The 19,891-nt window shown below is 38.4% G+C and overlaps 1 protein-coding gene across 2 annotated transcripts in view; it reads left to right on the forward strand.

Annotated features, from left to right (window-relative positions):
- The window catches only part of LOC128695078 (G protein-coupled receptor 137Ba-like), a 164,218-nt gene that overhangs the window by 141,776 nt on the left and 2,551 nt on the right, over positions 1–19,891 (forward strand). Inside the window, exon 11 of one of the 2 annotated variants that reach the window (XM_053785470.2) lies at positions 4,670–19,818. The exons of the other annotated variant lie outside the window; for it this stretch is intronic. The gene's annotated coding sequence lies outside the window, so the exon portion shown is untranslated. Of the gene's footprint in view, positions 1–4,669; positions 19,819–19,891 lie in introns of those variants that run through there. 2 annotated transcript variants of the gene reach the window in all.

Raw genomic sequence — 19,891 nt, forward strand, 5'->3', positions numbered from 1 at the left:
CCCAATAATGTGGTCAGAAATTGGCAATTTGGCCAATTTCACACAAATTTCAAAAGATGCCAATTTTAAAATAGGGTCCAGAATAAACAAGATAGACATTCCTGGCACTAAAATAACATTTTATCTGTTCATTAGTCACATCTCCAGGCCCCTCTTGCATTACTTTTGCTTTCCATTTTGAATTTTTATTCGCACAAAAAATAGAAGATTTACTGTTATGTATGCTACTGCATCATTGTAAAAACGGTATAAATAATATCAGGACTTGAGTCCTGGAGATGGGAAGTACAGTGCCTGCACTCTGAAGGAGGGGTGTTAATGTTGCAGTTTAAAAACTGTAGTGTAAAGCACCCTTCTGGCAAGACAGTGATGGAGTGAATGATGGTGAAAGTTTTTCTTTTTCGGGCCACCCTGCCTTGGTGGGAATCGGCCAGTGTGATAATAAAAAAAAAATAAAAAATAATATCAGCACACTTGTGCAAGAATATTAGACTCACCAATTGATGTGTATTGGATGTGTGGCATAATTTGTTTACTCATGAACGTCGGCAAAAATCGATCATTTTTGCTACTTTGCACTCAATTTCAAGGTCCTTTTCATTGTGAAATCAATCAAGATCATCTCTATTTCTGTAATATATCTTCCATTCTATCAAATGAGACCAAGAAAACGAGAATACAACAATAAATACCATACGAAAATAGACTGCAAAGTCGCTGTTTTAAACCAATAACACGGTCAGAGTTTTTTTTTTTTTGTAATTATGCACTGTGTGCTGCAGGATTTTTTTATACTGTGCACACTGACCACGCAGACCCATTCTTTCATATGTAGGCCTACCAGCTTTCTCTCACTAGATTTGAAGGCGCTAGAATTTACCCGTTCAAGTATGGCACCAACCCTGGCTTTCAAGCCATACTAGTATGACACCGACCCTGAAAGGGTTAAAGTGCAGGCATTGTACTTCCCATTTCCAGGACTCAAGTCCGGCTAACCAGTTTCCCTGAATCTCTTCACAAAACATTACCATGCTCACACTCCAACAGCTCATCAGGTCCCAAAAACCATTCATGTCCATTCACTCCTATCTAACATGCCCACACATGCTGGAAGTCGAAGTCCCTCGCCCACAAAACCTCCTTTACCCCCTCCCTCCAACCTTTTTGAGGACAACCCTTACTCTGCCTTCCTTCCCCTACAGATTTACATGCTCTCCAAATGACCAAACCACCTCAACAACCCCTCTTTAGCCCTCTGACTAATACTTTTAGTAACTCCACACCTCCTCCTAATTCCCACACTCCGAATTCTCTGCACAATATTTACACCACACATTACCCTTAGACAGGACATCTCCGCTGCCTCCAGCCGCCTCCTCGCTGCAGCATTTGCAACCCAAGCTTCACACTCATGTAAGAGTGTAAAATCTGAAGAGTGTAAAATCTAAAGCTTTCTCTATGCAGGGTATTGTGGTGTATATTATGATTATTATTATTACAGTCCTGGGGAGGAACTAAACCCATAGGGGTCGTATACCACCTGCTCTGTATATGAAAAGACTCGGCATTTGTTGGCTTCCTTTCAAATGTTTTTATTAAACATAAGTGTTCCTTGCTTTATGTAGTAGATGTGTTCCAGAGCCATGGCAGCTGTTGTAATCTCAGTCGGGTTATCATTACTTAACCCTTTGTTATAGAAATCTTTATTTTTGCAAATCGCACTTATGGCATTTAAAAAATTCATATAGCACAAAGAGAATTGCTGGTAAAAATGGGTCATCATACACATCATATACAAATTTAATTATTATGAGTTTGAAATCAAATGCATCTCAAGGGGCTATTTAGTGTAAGTTATGCAGTATAGTATTGTTTTCAGACAGACAACATGAGTATCAGAACAACACATCATCAAACATCACAAAATGCACACCAGGACAAATTCAGTGGAAAATTTATAATTTTAGCAGGATTTTTTTTTAGCTCTTTATTCTTAAATTCCACAAGTTCCAATTTTTGTGCCTTATCTCAAATTTTGTAACATTATTTGCATATTCTCTAAGGAAAAATGTTTGTGACTTTAGTTTCCTTAAGGCAAGGGATGAGTGTAGTGTACCTTGTGTGGATGAAATGTTCTGTACAGTGGCAGAGTTTATCTCTACCTGTAAATTTGTACTGTGTAGGTTTTGTAATTGTCTGGTTCTTACAATTTAACTTTTAATTAAGGCACAATGGTGGTCTTTCTGCATACAAGTTTACATTTAAATGGCAGTGTTGTCCTTTTAATGAAAAATTATTTTATTACTGTAATGTGCAAGTTAATTGTTGCATTCATAATGGCAATAAAGTAAACTTAAATCTAAATGACAATAGAACTGTTGAAGTAATTATTGTGATGACGGCTTTAATTGTAATAAAATCATCTGGAATATGAAGAGATGACTTTTATGTACTTATTTTTATTTTTTAATTTTTTATTCTTAGAGTTCCAGCATTTTCCTATTGTAAAAAACTAAGAACTGCTTATTTCAAAGCTGGGACTTAACTGTTTTATTAGTGGTATAATGTACCATTCCAAAGGCTGTATGCCACAAAAGTCAGTCTAGATATATTTACTTAGAAATAAATAATCGTTAGGCATCAATAATTAAAAATATGCAATGATTAGAAATACATAATGATTAAAAATACGCAATGGTTAAAAATGCTACATAATGAAAGGTAATTGTGTAAGGAGTTATGCCCATATATTTCACCCTGCCCAGGATTTGAACCCGGGACCTTCTAACTAGAAAGTTGGTGTGGTATTGTCATTTTATGTTATATACAGTAAATATTGTTGTGTAGTACTGCTCATGGCAACATTGACTGTGAGTAACTAGTTCTTGTATAATCACAGCAAGTCATGTGTCAGGTTCTGAACTTAAACTAGTTGATCAGGTCCTGTGTAGCAGGGTGGAGCCTCATTTAGTAATGCTGTTGGTCTTGGTGTATCCTTGTGTAAACAGGATGTTGAGAGGTGTTGTTGTAAAAGCTGTGAATAGAGTTAGTCACTAAGTCACTAGCCACTCTTCAAACATGATTGGTGACACAATAAACCAGAGTTCTATGACTATGGCTGAACTTATTTTATCAATTTTATTGAGACATACATTATAATATTGTAATTAGTTATATATACATAACCACCTGTACCCCTCAGATGCATGAGGAATATAATTGCCTATACTTCTCAGCTACATGAGGAATATAATCACCTATTCCCCTCAGATGCATGAGGAATATAATTGCCTATACTGCTCAGCTACATGAGGAATATAATCACCTATTTCCCTCAGAGGCATGAGGAATATAATTGCCTATACTTCTCAGATGCATGAGGAATATAATCACATATACTCCTCAGAGGCATGAGAAATATTGTTTTATATTTTGCTTACCTTTTACTCTCCAAACTCATTTTTATTGAGTCATCTATATTCTGTGGTGAGAGTTCACCTAATTAATGTTTTCTTGAATGATCTTTTTTTATATATGGATGCAGTATATACAGTTATACTTTTCCAAGTAACATATAATATAATATGTTCAGCATTATTTTATAGCATACCAGCATACAGTGGAACTCTGGATTTCATACGCACCAAATATCATACGTTTCGGATTTAGCTCACTTTTTGGGGCAAAATTTTGGTCTGGATTTTGTACCTCCACCCAGAAATCGTATGTATCAGATGCGTCCGGCTGTCTGGGACGCCTCCACTCATGCATACGTGTCTCAATCTGGCTCTGTCACTGGTCGAGTGAGCATTACTTCGCTTAACTATTGAGTGCAATTGCAAAATAAGCCACTATGGGCCCAAAGAAAGTTCCTAGTGCCAGCCCCTTGGTAAAGAAGGTGAGAAACAAAATAGAATTCAAGAGATTGTAGAAAAATATGAAAGTGGCATAAATTTAGTTGAGCTTGCCAGGATGTATGGGAAGTTGAAATCAACAATCTGTTCCATCCTGGAAAATGGAAAAGAAAGTAGAAATCAAGGAAGCTATAGTTGTGAAAGGGGTAAATATGCTAACGAAACAGAGATCACAAACAACTGAAGATGTGGAAAAGTTGTTGTTGGTGTGGATCATATGCCAACAAGAGTCTTCAATAAAGGTATGTAATAGTAATTTAAATGTTCATTTATCCATTTCGTTAGTGGTTTATATTTATTTCTCATTGTTTTCTGTATGTAAAACTATAGTTATTCTTTAAAAAATGTATTTTTTGTTAATATTTTGGGGTGTCTGGAATGGATTAATTGTATATTTACATTATTTCTAATGGGAAATATTACTTCGGTTTTCGTATATTTTAGATTTAAACTGACCTTTTGGAACGGATTAAGTACGAAATCCAGGGTTCCACTGTATAATGTTTTGAAATTTGTGTGTGATGCTAGATAAACCTTATACCCAACATTTTGACATATGAAAGCTAGGTTTATGTTCTCAGTTTCTTTTTTATTTTTTTCTAGAGCGTTTAATTCACATAACTTTTTGGTTAATCTCGTCAGACAACATTTAACTCTAGCCCAGTTAGGGTCACATGCTGCTGGCTAACTATAGAATGCCTAAACTCGAGTGAGATGGATGTTAGTGCCCACCTTAATTTCTTATTCATCTACAGTAGTTCACATGTGAAACGGAACAGTTTGTGGCAGAAAGAACACTACAGCAACTGACCAAAAGGAGTGCCAGAGCAGTCTTAGCCCATTTAGTGTGTAATGGCTTATCAGTGCCACAGAGTCTTGGTACTGGTGTTTTTTTTTCTTCGACCAACGAGTGGCATACCAGTCATCCAGAGATTTAAATTTTTCGTAGAATTACATTCTATTACACTTGAATGTCAAGCGAGGATGGTATTTCTACTCATATTTAGCTTGCTGGGTCCTTTGATAAGAAAAAGTGTGAAGTTTGTGCTTATTTGATAGAGGTTAGTAAAGAACTGTAGATTTGAAAATAATGATGGAATGTTGGGTGGTGGCTTAGCCATGTCCAGAATGTGATCAGCGTTGATGAATGACAGCTCAACTTATTAATACCACAACCATTCCCACACCACATGGTAATGCTTCTAATATCCCCTCAATGTAACAGTGAGAGGCTGGAGAGCATATATATAAAGAGCATTATGTTAGATATGATGGGAAACAAGAATGAAGGGAATAGAAGAGAAGGGGGCAGTCCTGTTGCTGCTGCCCATGTCATCAGATATGATGGGAGTTAATGTTTGAGTGAAAGAAAGGGAAGGAATGGCAGAAAGGGAATGGAAATGTGAGGGAGGCAAGGGAAGAGATAGGGAATATTATGATTCAGGTATGAATCTCCAATAATAACATGGGTGACCTATGAAAATTGTATCCAAATTATTAGCACACTAGCTACAAAAAATTTTCTGGAAATGCACTAAGGTCAGGGATCACCTGCAGTGAACCCCTTCAAGGAGGGCCCCTTGGCAAGTTGAAGGGGTTCTTGATCTGATGAATTAGGCCTCTTGTATCCTGAAGCAGTATATCTGTGTGTTGGTTATTTTGCTGACAGTTTCCATCATTTTATAGGGGATATATGACTTTTCCTATATTTTTTCCATATTTGATATTACTGCTTTATTAGCAGGTAAATAATTGGCCATTAAATCTGCTGAAAATTCAAGCATTGTATGCATCTGTAATTATCATTCTGTATTTCCAGTCATGAGAATTATAAATAAAAATAAATTAGGGTGTTGTAAAAGTGGAACTTTTAAGTGAATAAATATCATAGGAGTGGGATGACTAGAAGACTGCATCTATTACAGGAATGTAGAGAACATATCAGACTATTACAAGCTCTACACTAAACATTGTCATGTCACCAACTACTGTGGTATGTCTTGGTTAACAGACAAGCACAATTTTGCTGGAGGAAACAGTGTTAGGTCCTTAGTCTGTCCAGTATGCCACAACATAGGTTTAGCACTGCAGCAACTCTCTAGAAAGCTTTCACAACAAAAAATGGAATATTTTTATTCATACTAATGCTTTATTTATGCTTCATCATGTTCATGTATTGATGGTACTCTGTGCCTCACGTATTAAGCACCTCATGCACACGGAAAAAACTTAATGAATTATGTTTAACTCTTAAACTGTCCAAACATAGATCTACATTTGTACCGCTAGCACTCCAAACATAGATCTAAGTTTTATTTTACATGCTTTCAAATGTAAAATGAAATGTAGATCTCTGTTTGGACAGTTGAAGGGTTAAAATTTTATGTATAAAAATATATAGGTGTGGTGGTTACCCAAAATATAATTGTCATTTCACACATATTGTTTGTTGAAGTAAAGTACAAAATTGCTGACAATAATGTTGATAGGATGCTTTACAGTAATTTGTGATAAGAGAGCACTGTAGATGCAGTCAATTTTATCCACAAATATTTTCTCATATACTCTACTTGTTCTGGTGTATATTATTGTAAGATAATACCGGCAGTTACGATTTTGAAATTCACATATGCAGTACATTCATGCATATGAGAGGTCTAAATACAAGTACAGATCAACCACTTTCTTAGCAATTACAATACCAGAGTAATGATACCTTATACAGTATATATTAAATCGATAATATTATGATCAGGTATGATGTGTACAGTATATTATTGAGTTATACCTTATCCCTTTAACATATACTGTATTGAACAATTAAAACAGTAAATCTTAAAACAGTAAATCTAGTCAACTTTGCTACTTAGTTAAATTAGACTTTCATAATACTATGTCTGTACTATAATCTGACACCAAAGAATGCACAGTGCCAGTATCAAAAATTTTAAAGTTGATAAATTAGCCAAGGACAGTACTCTGAAGAAAAATGAAGAATATAACTTTGGTATACGTGTCTAACATTAATAATAATATTAGGAGAGAAGTAAATAATGAAAGTGAAAGTCAAAGGAATGCAGTTAGAAGCCTGAGTAGATCTATCACTCACTATGATAACATGAGTGGAGAAAAATGTGTTTACAGAGCAACAAGTAATGTGAATAGACTGACTGATGTTGTAGTACCCAGGCTGAGGCTTGATTACAAGTACTTCTGGCAGTTTGGCAGATGTGCAGATGATGATCATACTAATTGCAAAGTGTATGGTCAGCCTTATGATCATTTTTTTTGAACACTATACTTAATTGTCCACTTATTGAGGCATATAGAGATACAGTGGACCCCCAGATTTTGTCCAGTGTGGAAATTGTACAATTCGGACTTCGAGCACTTTTTTCGGCAAAATTTTCCTCCGGGTTTCATACATCCACTCGGAAATCATCCATATCAGACGTGTCCACCCGCCTGGGATGCTGCTTCTTTTGCATATCAGACTCAATCTGCCTCAGTCTCTTGTTGAATTAGCAATACTCCGCGCATTCATCCATTGTTTTTTGTGCTTGTTTATTGATTGCAACTGTGAAATAAGCCACTGTGATGCCAAAGAAAGTTCAGAGTGCCAACCCTTTGGTAAAGAAGGTGAGAAACACAATAGAATTCAAGAAAGAACTTGTAGCAAAATATGAAAGTGGTGTACGTGTGGCCAAGCTCGCCAGGATGTATGGGATGTGGAAGAGTTGGTGGAGGACCACAGGGAAGAGCTAACCACTGAAGAGCTGCAAGACCTTCAACTGGAACAGCAACAGATCACAGCTAAGGAAATTGCTTCAGAGGAGCAGGAGGAAGAGAGAGAGGGAAGTATGTGTCTTCTTCAGTGATTAAGGACATGTGTGCAAAGTGGAGCGAGTTTCAAAGTTTCGTGAAGAATTATCACCCTGACAAAACTGTTTCAGGTCATGTGCAACATGTTCAGTAACAGTGTCTTGTCTCATTTTAGGCAAATCGTAAAGAGATGCCAGAAACAGGCCTGTTTGGACAGATTTTTTGTGCGACAGGGGTACAGTGACTCTCAAGCTGGTCCTAGTGCCAGTGAAAGACAATGAAGGGAGGTAACCCTGGATAGGGCTTTGATACCTGAAGTCCTTATGTAGGGGAAGTCCCCTTCCAAACAATAATCTCAACTCCTCCCCTCCTGCCTTCTTCCATATGCCAATTAGTCTTCAATAAAGGTATGTAATGTTCATTTATCATTAAAATTAGTCATTTATATTTATTTCTCATTGTTTTTGTATGTAAAACTATAGTTATTTTTTATAAAATGTAATTTTTGTTAATGTTTTTGGGTGTCTGGAACGGATTAATTGGATTTACATTATTTCATATGGGAAATATTACTTAGGTTTTCATCCATTTCGAATTTTGGCCAACCTTCTGGAATGGATTAAGGGCAAAAACCAGGGTATTACTGTAAACAGCATAATAACCTATATGATATGTCAAGGTATCTTGCTAATGAAAATAAGATGCTAGACATATAAAGTAAATATCCTAAATTTTCTTGCAACAGATAAGACAATTATAGATAAAAGTCCAGATGTACCCTTGTTAACCCTTTTGAAGCCTAATTCCTAGGCTTTTTGTGCACCTCATGCTCTTGCACTACCATCCACAGGATGAATGTGGAGTGCACAATGAACTAGCCACTTCAGTGACAAAATCTAATTTAATCTAAAATCTAAGAGGTTCATTGGAAAGTTTCCAATAGTGTATGTAACTACCTAATGTGGACATGGGTGTCTGCTAGGAGGATAAATCAGGCAGTTTTACTCCCCTTCTCTCTCCTTCCTTTCTTGGATCAGGCCTATGTCAAAGGAAAATACAGCCTCTCTTCACTTAGCGACATACTCGTTTACCGACGACTCGGACTTACGACAGGCTCTCTGACCAGTATGCATGCCTAAATAATGTATATTAGAGCTGATTTTCTCTAGTCAGATCACAACATAATTGAGGTTCAGACATGTATGCGCGGAGCCCCAGACCGACATAATGAGACTAGTCACGAGGGAGCATTCACCAAATTCAACTTCAATAACAAAAACATAAAGTGGGACCAAGTAAACCAAGTCCTAACCAATATAAGCTGGGAAGATATACTAAGCAACAAAGACCCCAACTTATGCCTAGAACAGATTAACTTGGTGGCACTCGATGTATGCACAAGGCTTATTCCTCTAAGAAAAAGGAGGAGTAGATGTAAAATAGAAAGAGACAGGCACTCCCTTTACAGGCGATGGAAAAGAATAACAGAGCGGCTAAACGAGGTCAATATATCTGAAATGTGTAGGGAGACACTGGTCAGAGAAATAGCAAGCATCGAACTTAAGCTAAAGGAATCTTATAGGAGTCAGGAATCGCGGGAAGAACTAAAAGTCATAAATGAAATCGAAAGAAACCCAAAGTATTTCTTCTCCTATGCCAAATCAAAGTCGAAAACAACGTCCAGTATTGGGCCCCTACTTAAACAAGATGGGTCCTACACAGATGACAGCAAGGAAATGAGTGAGCTACTCAAGTCCCAATATGACTCAGTTTTTAGCAAGCCGCTAACCAGACTGAGAGTTGAAGATCAAAATGAATTTTTTATGAGAGAGCCACAAAATTTGGTTAACACAAGCCTATCCGATGTTATCCTGATGCCAAATGACTTCGAACAGGCGATAAATGACATGCCCATGCACTCTGCCCCAGGGCCAGACTCATGGAACTCCGTGTTCATCAAGAACTGCAAGAAGCCCCTATCACAAGCCTTTTCCATCCTATGGAGAGGGAGCATGGACACGGGGGTCGTCCCACAGTTACTAAAAACAACAGACATAGCCCCACTCCACAAAGGGGGCAGTAAAGCAACAGCAAAGAACTACAGACCGATAGCACTAACATCCCATATCATAAAAATCGTTGAAAGGGTCCTAAGAAGCAAGATCACCACCCATCTAGAAACCCATCAATTACACAACCCAGGGCAACATGGGTTTAGAACAGGTCGCTCCTGTCTGTCTCAACTATTGGATCACTACGACAAGGTCCTAAATGCACTAGAAGACAAAAAGAATGCAGATGTAATATATACAGACTTTGCAAAAGCCTTCGACAAGTGTGACCATGGCGTAATAGCGCACAAAATGCGTGCTTAAGGAATAACAGGAAAAGTCGGTCGATGGATCTATAATTTCCTCACTAACAGAACACAGAGAGTAGTCGTCAACAGAGTAAAGTCCGAGGCAGCTACGGTGAAAAGCTCTGTTCCACAAGGCACAGTACTCGCTCCCATCTTGTTCCTCATCCTCATATCCGACATAGACAAGGATGTCAGCCACAGCACCGTGTCTTCCTTTGCAGATGACACCCGAATCTGCATGACAGTGTCTTCCATTGCAGACACTGCAAGGCTCCAGGTGGACATCAACCAAATCTTTCAGTGGGCTGCAGAAAAAATATGAAGTTCAACGATGAGAAATTTCAATTACTCAGATATGGTAAACACGAGGAAATTAAATCTTCATCAGAGTACAAAACAAATTCTGGCCACAAAATAGAGCGAAACACCAACGTCAAAGACCTGGGAGTGATCATGTCGGAGGATCTCACCTTCAAGGACCATAACATTATATCAATTGCATCTGCTAGAAAAATGGCAGGATGGATAATAAGAACCTTCAAAACTAGGGAGGCCAAGCCCATGATAACACTCTTCAGGTCACTTGTTCTATCTAGGCTGGAATATTGCTGCACACTAACAGCACCTTGTTTCAAGGCAGGTGAAATTGCTGACCTAGAAAATGTACAGAGAACCTTCACGGCACGCATAATGGAGATAAAACACCTCAATTACTGGGAGCGCTTGAGGTTCCTAAACCTGTATTCCCTGGAACGCAGGTGGGAGAGATACATGATTATATACACCTGGAAAATCCTAGAGGGACTAGTACCGAACTTGCACATGAAAATCACTCACTACGAAAGCAAAAGACTTGGCAGACGATGCACCATCCCCCCAATGAAAAGCAGGGGTGTCACTAGCACGTTAAGAGACCATACAATAAGTGTCAGGGGCCTGAGACTGTTCAACTGCCTCCCAGCACACATAAGGGGGATTACCAACAGACCCCTGGCAGTCTTCAAGCTGGCACTGGACGAGCACCTAAAGTCGGTTCCTGACCAGCCGGGCTGTGGCTCGTATGTTGGTTTGCGTGCAGCCAGCAGCAACAGCCTGGTTGATCAGGCTCTGATCCACCAGGAGGCCTGGTCACAGACCGGGCCACGGGGGCGTTGACCCCCGGAGCTCTCTCCAGGTACACTATACAGTACACTACTGTATTAACATTTAACCCTTAAATTGTCCAAACATAGATCTACGTTTGTAGCGCTAACACTCCAAATGTAGATCTACATTTTATTTTTCCTGCCTCCAAATTTGGCATGATTGGCCTGAGATGCCTGGTCAGTTAAGAATGTGTCTTAGCATTAGGTGTGCACATTAATAAAAAACTCTGGGACCACTTAGTATCTTGTGGGAGCACCAGTTCAATTGAGCACCAGCTACAGCAAATAGTGTGGCAAACACCAGGGATTCACTGATGTCATGTTGTATTAACACTCCCCTTTTAAGAGGAAAGTGATGGATGTGACCACAAGTGGTCGAGGAAATATCAGAAACTTTGATAATAACCCGTGTGTAGCATTTGTGCAACATGGGTTATTATCAGAGATATAGACAGATACAGACAGACACTGGCTATCTGTCTGTATCTGTCTATATCTCTGTATCTGTCGATATCTCTTGTCTATCTGTCTATATCTCTGTCTCTGTCTCTCTCTCTCTCTCTCTCTCTCACATGTACACATAAGTGCAGTAATTATACATAGCATAAATTACCTAGGATAACCCAAAAATTCCAGGCAAAGTGCTGTATGGTGCTTGTAGATATAAGACATAATAAGCATGACTGGCAACTCAGTGGCAAGTAATACACATTTTCACTTCATCAGGAATCAGACGTGACTAGTGCATCGTGTGTAATACCTGTTGGTTTACGAGCTGCTCTCTAAGACTGAGAGACAAGCAGCCAGAAAGACACACACACAGGCAGACAGAAAGACAGACACACACAGGCAGACAGAAAGACCGAGAGACACAGGCAGACAGAAAGACAGATAAGCAGAGCTAGACAGATACAGACATATAGACAGACAGATAGATACAGACAGATAGATAGACAGACAGACATACATGTTTGTGTGTAACAGTCATCATCAAGTGTCACTCCACTGCTTACCCTGTCAGCAGTTTAGTGACACTTGTCATAAACACCATGCTTCAAGAAGTTTCATATATACTCCAGTATGTCTAAAACATTGCTGAGACCTATAAATATTTTGTATATATTTCTAGACAATAGTAAATGACCAAGGCAGGTGAAAATGTACACCTGTCGGTGTGATTGCGACTATTTGAGTACTATATCAGTACCCAATATTAGTGTCAGAACAAAGATTGGCTATGAAATCACAAGAACTATTATAAATTGTAATTATCAGAACATAAAAATTATATAAATTAAAATAAAAACGAGGAAAAAAACATATATCGGCAACACTTCTGCAAGTGGCAGGACTCAATGTTGCCGTCAGGTGAGCATCCAGCGCCAACTTCACGGTCTTATATCTCGGTAAGTACTGGTCCTAATTTTTTTTTTGTCTTCTAACACACAGAAAATTGCCCTCTTTAATTTAAAAGAAAACAACTTTTTTTTTTTTTTTTAAATATTCAGAGCACTGCACGAGCGAACGTAGATCTACGTTTGGCCAGTTTAAGGGTCAAAAATGTACTAAAAATGTTATAAATGGTGCAGAGGTGACATTAAAACAATATCAAAGATGGTTGACACAAACCCACTACCATTATAATATGCTCCTTGCTTTTTAACGAATTCGTTTACCAACATAGTCTTAGGAACAGAACTCCCTCGTTAAGTGAAGAGAGGCTGTATTCATAGTATGACCTGCCTATTTCTCTTCCATATTCCTGGAATATTTGCTCAGTCCTCTTCCCTGGTAGCCCTTGTTTTTCTAGGTGAAAGTTCCAGTGGACACCCATGGCCATAAGTACTACTGTAGTCACTAAAAAAAAATCCTGCAAGAGTTGTTATAGTTTGGTATAATTAGACATTTAAGCCATATGATGGTCAGGGAAGCAGTTCAGGTGTTAGCTTTGTACAGATACAAATGTCTAGCACCCAATAAGATATTATACAGGTTCTACACTATTCAAATGATATACGTTAGTTTTTAATAGTTTAACAAAATACATATAATCCTTAAATATATATAATCCTTAAATTTGGGGAGGGATGCATTTCTTGATGACTTAGCAAATTTTGAAACCACAAAAACCCCAAAAAAAATATTTTATTCTATAAAAGAAAAATGGAGGGTGATCAGACACTAAGAGTAGAAAGGTCATTACCCACTGCAGGTCTTTTCCAGTGAGTCAAAATCTACATACATGAAGGAAAAACATGTTTAATTTAATTTCATATACTGTACAAGTATTAATACTGTACAAGTAGGTATGTTTGAGGATTAAAACTATGGCATCATGCTTTCCTGTTAATGATGTTAGGAAGACTTTATTCTTTTTATATCCCCTTGTAATCTTATATTTTACTATACATGTATATGGTAATCATATCTCTTCTTTTTCTCCTATTAGCAAATGAGGGATATCTAGAGCTTTTAGCCGTTGTTTATTACACAAAATGTTTTACACTGGCTATTTTAACATACGAAGGGAGGATCACTACAGCAGGCCTATTAGCCCATTCTAGGCAGGTACAACTCCCTCCCACTTATTTTCAAAGCTACCCAAGGTTCTGGCTTCAATAATGCTACTCTATTACCAAATCAGTGCTTTCCTATATCCTTTCTAAATCTAAATTTTGCCAGCTTGAACTCATTGCTGCAAGTCCTGTATTGGTTAGATATTTTCAGCATATTAATTTTATCTCCTTTATTAATTCCTGTCATCCATTTGTTTACTTAATCATATCCCTCCTAATTCTATGCTTCTAGAGAATGCTCATCTTAGACCTTTTCTAGTCTGCACATGTTTGTCAGGTGTGGACAACATGCCACTACTGCATTTTCTAGTTATGGTCGAACACATGTTATGAATAATTTTGTTTTAGCATTTCACAATTCATATATCCAGTTACTAGTTTTAGTGGATTATATTCATAAGAAGCAAGCAAAGTAAGCATTGCTTACCCTAACAATAGTTCTTACCTTCAAAATTAAAATATCTATTCATTTATTTAACATACGTCTTCTTTTAATACACCGGCCGCATCCCACCAAGGCAGGGGGGCCCAAAAAGAAAAACAAAAGTTTCTCTTTTGAAATTTAGTATTGAATACAGGAGAAGGGGTTACTAGCCCCTCCCTCCTGGCATTTTAGTCACCTATTACAACATGCATGGCTTACGGAGGAAGAATTCTGTTTTACTTCCCCATAGAGAGAAGAGGAAATAAACAAGAACAAGAACTAGTAAGAAAAGATAAGAAAACCCAGAGGGGGTGTGTGTATATATATATATATATATATATATATATATATATATATATATATATATATATATATATATATATATATATATATATATATATATATATATATATGTGTGTGTGTGTGCTTGCATGTGTAGTGTGACCTAAGTGTAAGTAGAAGTAGCAAGATGTACCTGAAAAAGACACCAGCAATCCTACCATCATGTAAAACAATTACAGGTTTCCATTTCACATGGTAGGATGGTAGTACCTCTCTGGGCAGTTGCTGTCTACCAACCTACTACCTAGGTTAACATATGTAGTACATATTTAATTGTACATTTGTATAGCATTCTGTATTTTTGTGTAATCTGCATTCCTTGACTATATCCAGGCTGAAGGTGTCCCTCAGGGATGTGGCATTCGCACCACTCTTTTTCTACTAATTATTAATGATCTAGCTTCTGTTCTCCCATCTAATATTTAGTCATCACTTTATGTTGATGACTTTGCTATAGCTTGTGCAGGCACTAACTGTTACCTAGTAGCATCCTCTCTTTCTAGAATGCTATTGACTGTTTCCTATTGGGCCACTACTTATGGGTTTAAATTTTCTGGTACTAAAATACCCCAGATTACTTTTACTAGACATTCTGTTGTCTCTAATACTCTGTTATATCTGCATGGTTCCCAGATCCCTGAGCATGATATGGTCCGATTTCTCAGTCTTCTGTTTGATCACCAGCTGTCCTGGAAACCTCACATTACCTCCCTGAAAGCAACTTGCTATAGCCAACTGAACCTCCTTAAAACCCTTGCTCATCTTTCATGGGGGATTGGATTGTCAAACTCTCCTTCAACTTCATTCAGCCTTAATTTTATCAAAACTAGACTATGGCAACCAGATATATTCAGCGGCCTTTCCCGCAACTCTTTCTAAACATGATCCCACTCATCATCAGGGATTACGCTGATGTCTGGGTGCTTTTTCTTCCTCATTTCAAGAGCTTATATGCAGAGGTTCCATCCTTGAACGATGGGCATGATGCCCATTTCCTCCATTATTTTGTCCGTTTTCATGACCTTCACAATCCTTCTACATACAGGATGGTAACAGACATTAGTAGAGGTCCATTCACTGCCCCTGTTTACTAGGTCCCTTTTTTCTTCATCTTCACTCTTGGTTTCTCTTCAATTGCCCCCTTATATGTTCATCTAACATCTAACTTCTCTCTTTCCCCTTGGGAGGTTCTGACAGTTTGAGTCTTTTCTTCCCCACTGCTGTGTACAAAAGCTCAGATACCTACAGTTGTTTCTTGCTCCCTTTTTCTTAACCACTTCCAGTCTCATTTTCGTGATGTTGCAGTTTACACTGATGGTTCTAAATCCTCTGATGGTGTCGGGTTTGCAGCATGTGAGGGAAAAGTTCAACAGATAGGAGTAGCGAGCGAGTATATGGTAACGATAGTTTGATTGCCGGCTGCTTGTTAAGGTAGGGTCAGTCTAGCTCCCGCTATCCCCTCTCCCCTCCTTTTTCCCCACCCCAAAAGGTGACGTGTGGGGCTCCGGCCAAACAGTAATCACTCGACTCACAGCTCCCAGCACAACTGTAAGTAAAAGCCTCTGCTCCTATTCTAGTGGATATTGGTTGAAAGCTTCACTTTTGACCATTAATAAACTTGGTCCTTTCAGTTTTAAGCTCCCCATGAGACTTTTCGATAATCACCACCTTTTTTAAGTATCTTGCACTTATCATGGAGAGTAATTTCTTAAGCAGTGGGTAACCTGTCTCTCTTTCCAGCTTGGAATGACAGATCGAGTCACCTGCCAACCAACGAGAAGTGTTGAAGGAGACAGACTGAAACGGTCTTGGGATGTCACCTTATAATCTACTTACCTGATTATTTGTACAGGACACTACCCCTCATCTTTGTAGTGGTAAAGAACCTGAGTTCCTGTCATCTGGACTGACTATTCAAGGCTATAGACTCTGTGAAGAACTAGTCGTTGGGTTGTCACTCAACACCTGCGACCCCCCCCCCCCACATCATCATCAACGGCTACAATTTCTACAAGATTTCGTTCGGATTTTTAACCCCGGAGGGTTAGCCACCCAGGATAACCCAAGAAAGTCAGTGCGTCATCGAGGACTGTCTAACTTATTTCCATTGGGGTCCTTAATCTTGTCCCCCAGGATGTGACCCACACCAGTCGACTAACACCCAGGTACCTATTTGCTGCTAGGTGAACAGGACAACAGGTGTAAGGAAACGTGTCGAATGTTTCCACCCGCCGGGAATCGAACCCGGGCCCTCCGTGTGTGAAGCGGGAGCTTTAGCCACCAGGCCACCGGGCCACCGGGCCGGTGTCAACATCAACCAGACACCCCAGTTTACTTGTACATATTAGCGTTGAATTCAAATGTCATTTTTCCATTTCATTTTTCATTTTTCTTTCAAGTAGGATACACCTTCATATTTCAATGTTTTATCTTTGCATTAATAAATAATAAAGTGTTTATCTTTGTGAATTATTATTTCTTTTTCTATTCATTAATTTTCCTGAGGAGGAGCCAGCCTTGGTAATACTGTCTGAAGTTGTTACAGGGCTGAGTAAGCCTTCACACAACATTGTTCCCAGACAGTGTTGTGTGAGGTCATTTATTAGACTCGGCTAGCATTTTCATAGCTGAACTGTATGCAATTCTTATAGCAATTATACATATTGCATTCAGGCCTGCCTCAGCATTTGCTAATTCTTCATATACAAATTTGGTTGAGCTGCATTTCTAGCAAAAACAAAAAAATCATTTTCTGCTGTGGAGAGGGAGTATGGACACAGGGGTCATACCACAATCACTTAAAACAACAGACATAGCCCCACTCCACAAAGGGGGCAGTAAAGCAGTAGCAAAGAATTAGACCAATAGTGCTAACATCCCATATAAAAATCTTTGAAAGGGTTCTAAGAAGCAAGATTCCCACCCATCTAGATACCTATCATTTACACAACCCAGGAAAGCATGGGTTTAGAGCAGGGTGCTCCTGCCTGTCCCAACTACTGAGCCACTATGACAAGGTCTTGGATGGTCTACAGGACAAACAAAATGCAGATGTAGTATACACAGACTTTGCAAAAGCCTTCGACAAGTGTGACCATGGTGTAATAGCGCACAAAATGCGTGAAAAAAAGGAATAACAGGAAAAGTTGGTAGATGGATCTATAGCTTCCTAACAAATAGAACACAGAGAGTAATAGTAAACAGAGTGAAGTCTGAGGCGGCCACAGTGACAAGCTCTGTTCCACGAGGTACGGTACTTGCTCCCATCTTGTTCCTCATCTTCGTATCTGACATAAACAGAGATGTAAGCCACAGCACCGTGTCTTCCTTTGTGGATAGCACCCAAGTTTGCATGACAGTGTTCTCTGTCGAAGATGCTGCAAGACTCCAAGCAGATATCAACCAAATCTTTAACTGGGCGAGGTTTAGCACTTCTCTTTGATTATAATAATAATAATTTAACTGGCCTGTAGAAAACAATATGGAGTTCAATGAAGAGAAATTTCAATTACTCTGATGTGGAAAACTTGAGGAAATTAAAACTGTATTGGAGTATAAAACAAATTACAACCACACAGGAGCAAAAAACTAATGTGAAGGACCTGGGAGTGATAATGTCAGAGGATTTCACCTTCAAAGATCACAACAATGTATCCACCACATCTGCTAGAAAAATGATGGGATGGATAATGAGATTCTTCAAAACTGGAGACGTAAAGCCCATGATGATTCTCTCCAAATCATTTGTTCTCTCTAGGCTGGAATATTGCTGTACACTAATGGCACCTTTCAAGGCAGGTGAAATTGCTGACCTGGAGAGTGTACATAGAGCCTTCATGGCACACATAAGTACAATAAAACATCTGAATTACTGGATACAGTTGAAGTTCCTTGACTTATACTCCCTGGAGCACAGGCAGGAAAGATACTTGATAATACACAGCTGGAAAATCCTAGAGGGATTAGCACCAAATTTACACATGAAATTCACTCCCTACATAAGCAAAAGACTTGGCAGTGGTGCAACAAATCCCCAATGAAAAGCATGGGTGCCACGAGCATGGTAAGAGATAACACGATAAGTGTCAGGGGCCCAAGACTGTTCAACTGCCTCCCAGCATACATAAGGGGGATTACCAGTAGACCCCTGGTTGTCTTCAAGAAGGTGCTGGACAGGCACCTAAAGTCAGTACCTGACCAGCAGGGCTGTGGTTCGTATGTCAGTCTGCGTGTGGCCAGCAATAACAGCCTGATTGATCAGGCCCTGATCCAGACCAGGTATACTCCAGGTTATGACACTATCACTTCTTTATGCTTGACCTGAAAGAATTAATTATAGACAACATGTTCATATATTTCTTGTATAGGATATACTGCAATAGTATTTTACACCATGGAATAACACGTGTCCTAGCATGGAAAAACAGTTTGCATATAGCAATATTAAAACAGTACATTACCATGAGTGTTTAAAAAAAAAAAATTCTCATTGTGGCTTTTGCTTGGTAGTTTCTGAGCATGCATTATATATTACCATATACGTATATGTACAATTGAGGCTATTTCAATGCAGTACTGTATTTAGAATTGCTCAAGCTAGACATTATCTTGGACAGTCACTTTATGTCAAAAAATCTAGAAATTTTGCTTAAATTAAAAAATCTTTATTAAGTAAAGTGAATATTGAAAGACTGCAGAAACCATTTCCCTTCCATATATGGCTTGATATGAACATTCTTTTCCTCAACATCATTGTCAGCTGCCGGTTTCCACATCCAGAACAAGGAGCCACAAGTCTCATGTTGAGGTGCTTAACCAAAGTTCCTATTTTATTATTTTGCCAGATATAGTACTGGTATATTCTAGAAGTTAATGTTGCTGCTATTACCTGTTTAGTTGGCTACATTGATTATTGTAATCCATTTACTGGGCATTTATAATGTAATACAGTACTGCCACTGGCATAAACAAAGGCCAGTGCATACTCTATTATAGAGTACTGTACAGTACATTTTTTCTTCTAAAATAGGAAGTTGCAGTATGGAGCTTTTACTAATGCCTTAAGTCTTACTATAATGATAAGCTTATGAATGTTATACAAGTGTATTATTAACAATCATAAATGTTCTTTCATGTTTCAACCTATAATACTCACTAGTCATGTATTTCAATGAACATTTCCACAGCTTTATGATATTGGACATACCTCTATATTGTCAATAAACATTTATTTGAATGAGATTTGTATTATTACCCATATCGATGACAATTTAAAAAACTTATGAAAGCAAAAAGTGTTTTTTTGTAGT

The sequence above is a fragment of the Cherax quadricarinatus genome, chromosome 35, assembly GCF_038502225.1.
Source record: "Cherax quadricarinatus isolate ZL_2023a chromosome 35, ASM3850222v1, whole genome shotgun sequence".
NCBI classification, from domain to species: Eukaryota; Metazoa; Arthropoda; class Malacostraca; order Decapoda; family Parastacidae; genus Cherax; species Cherax quadricarinatus.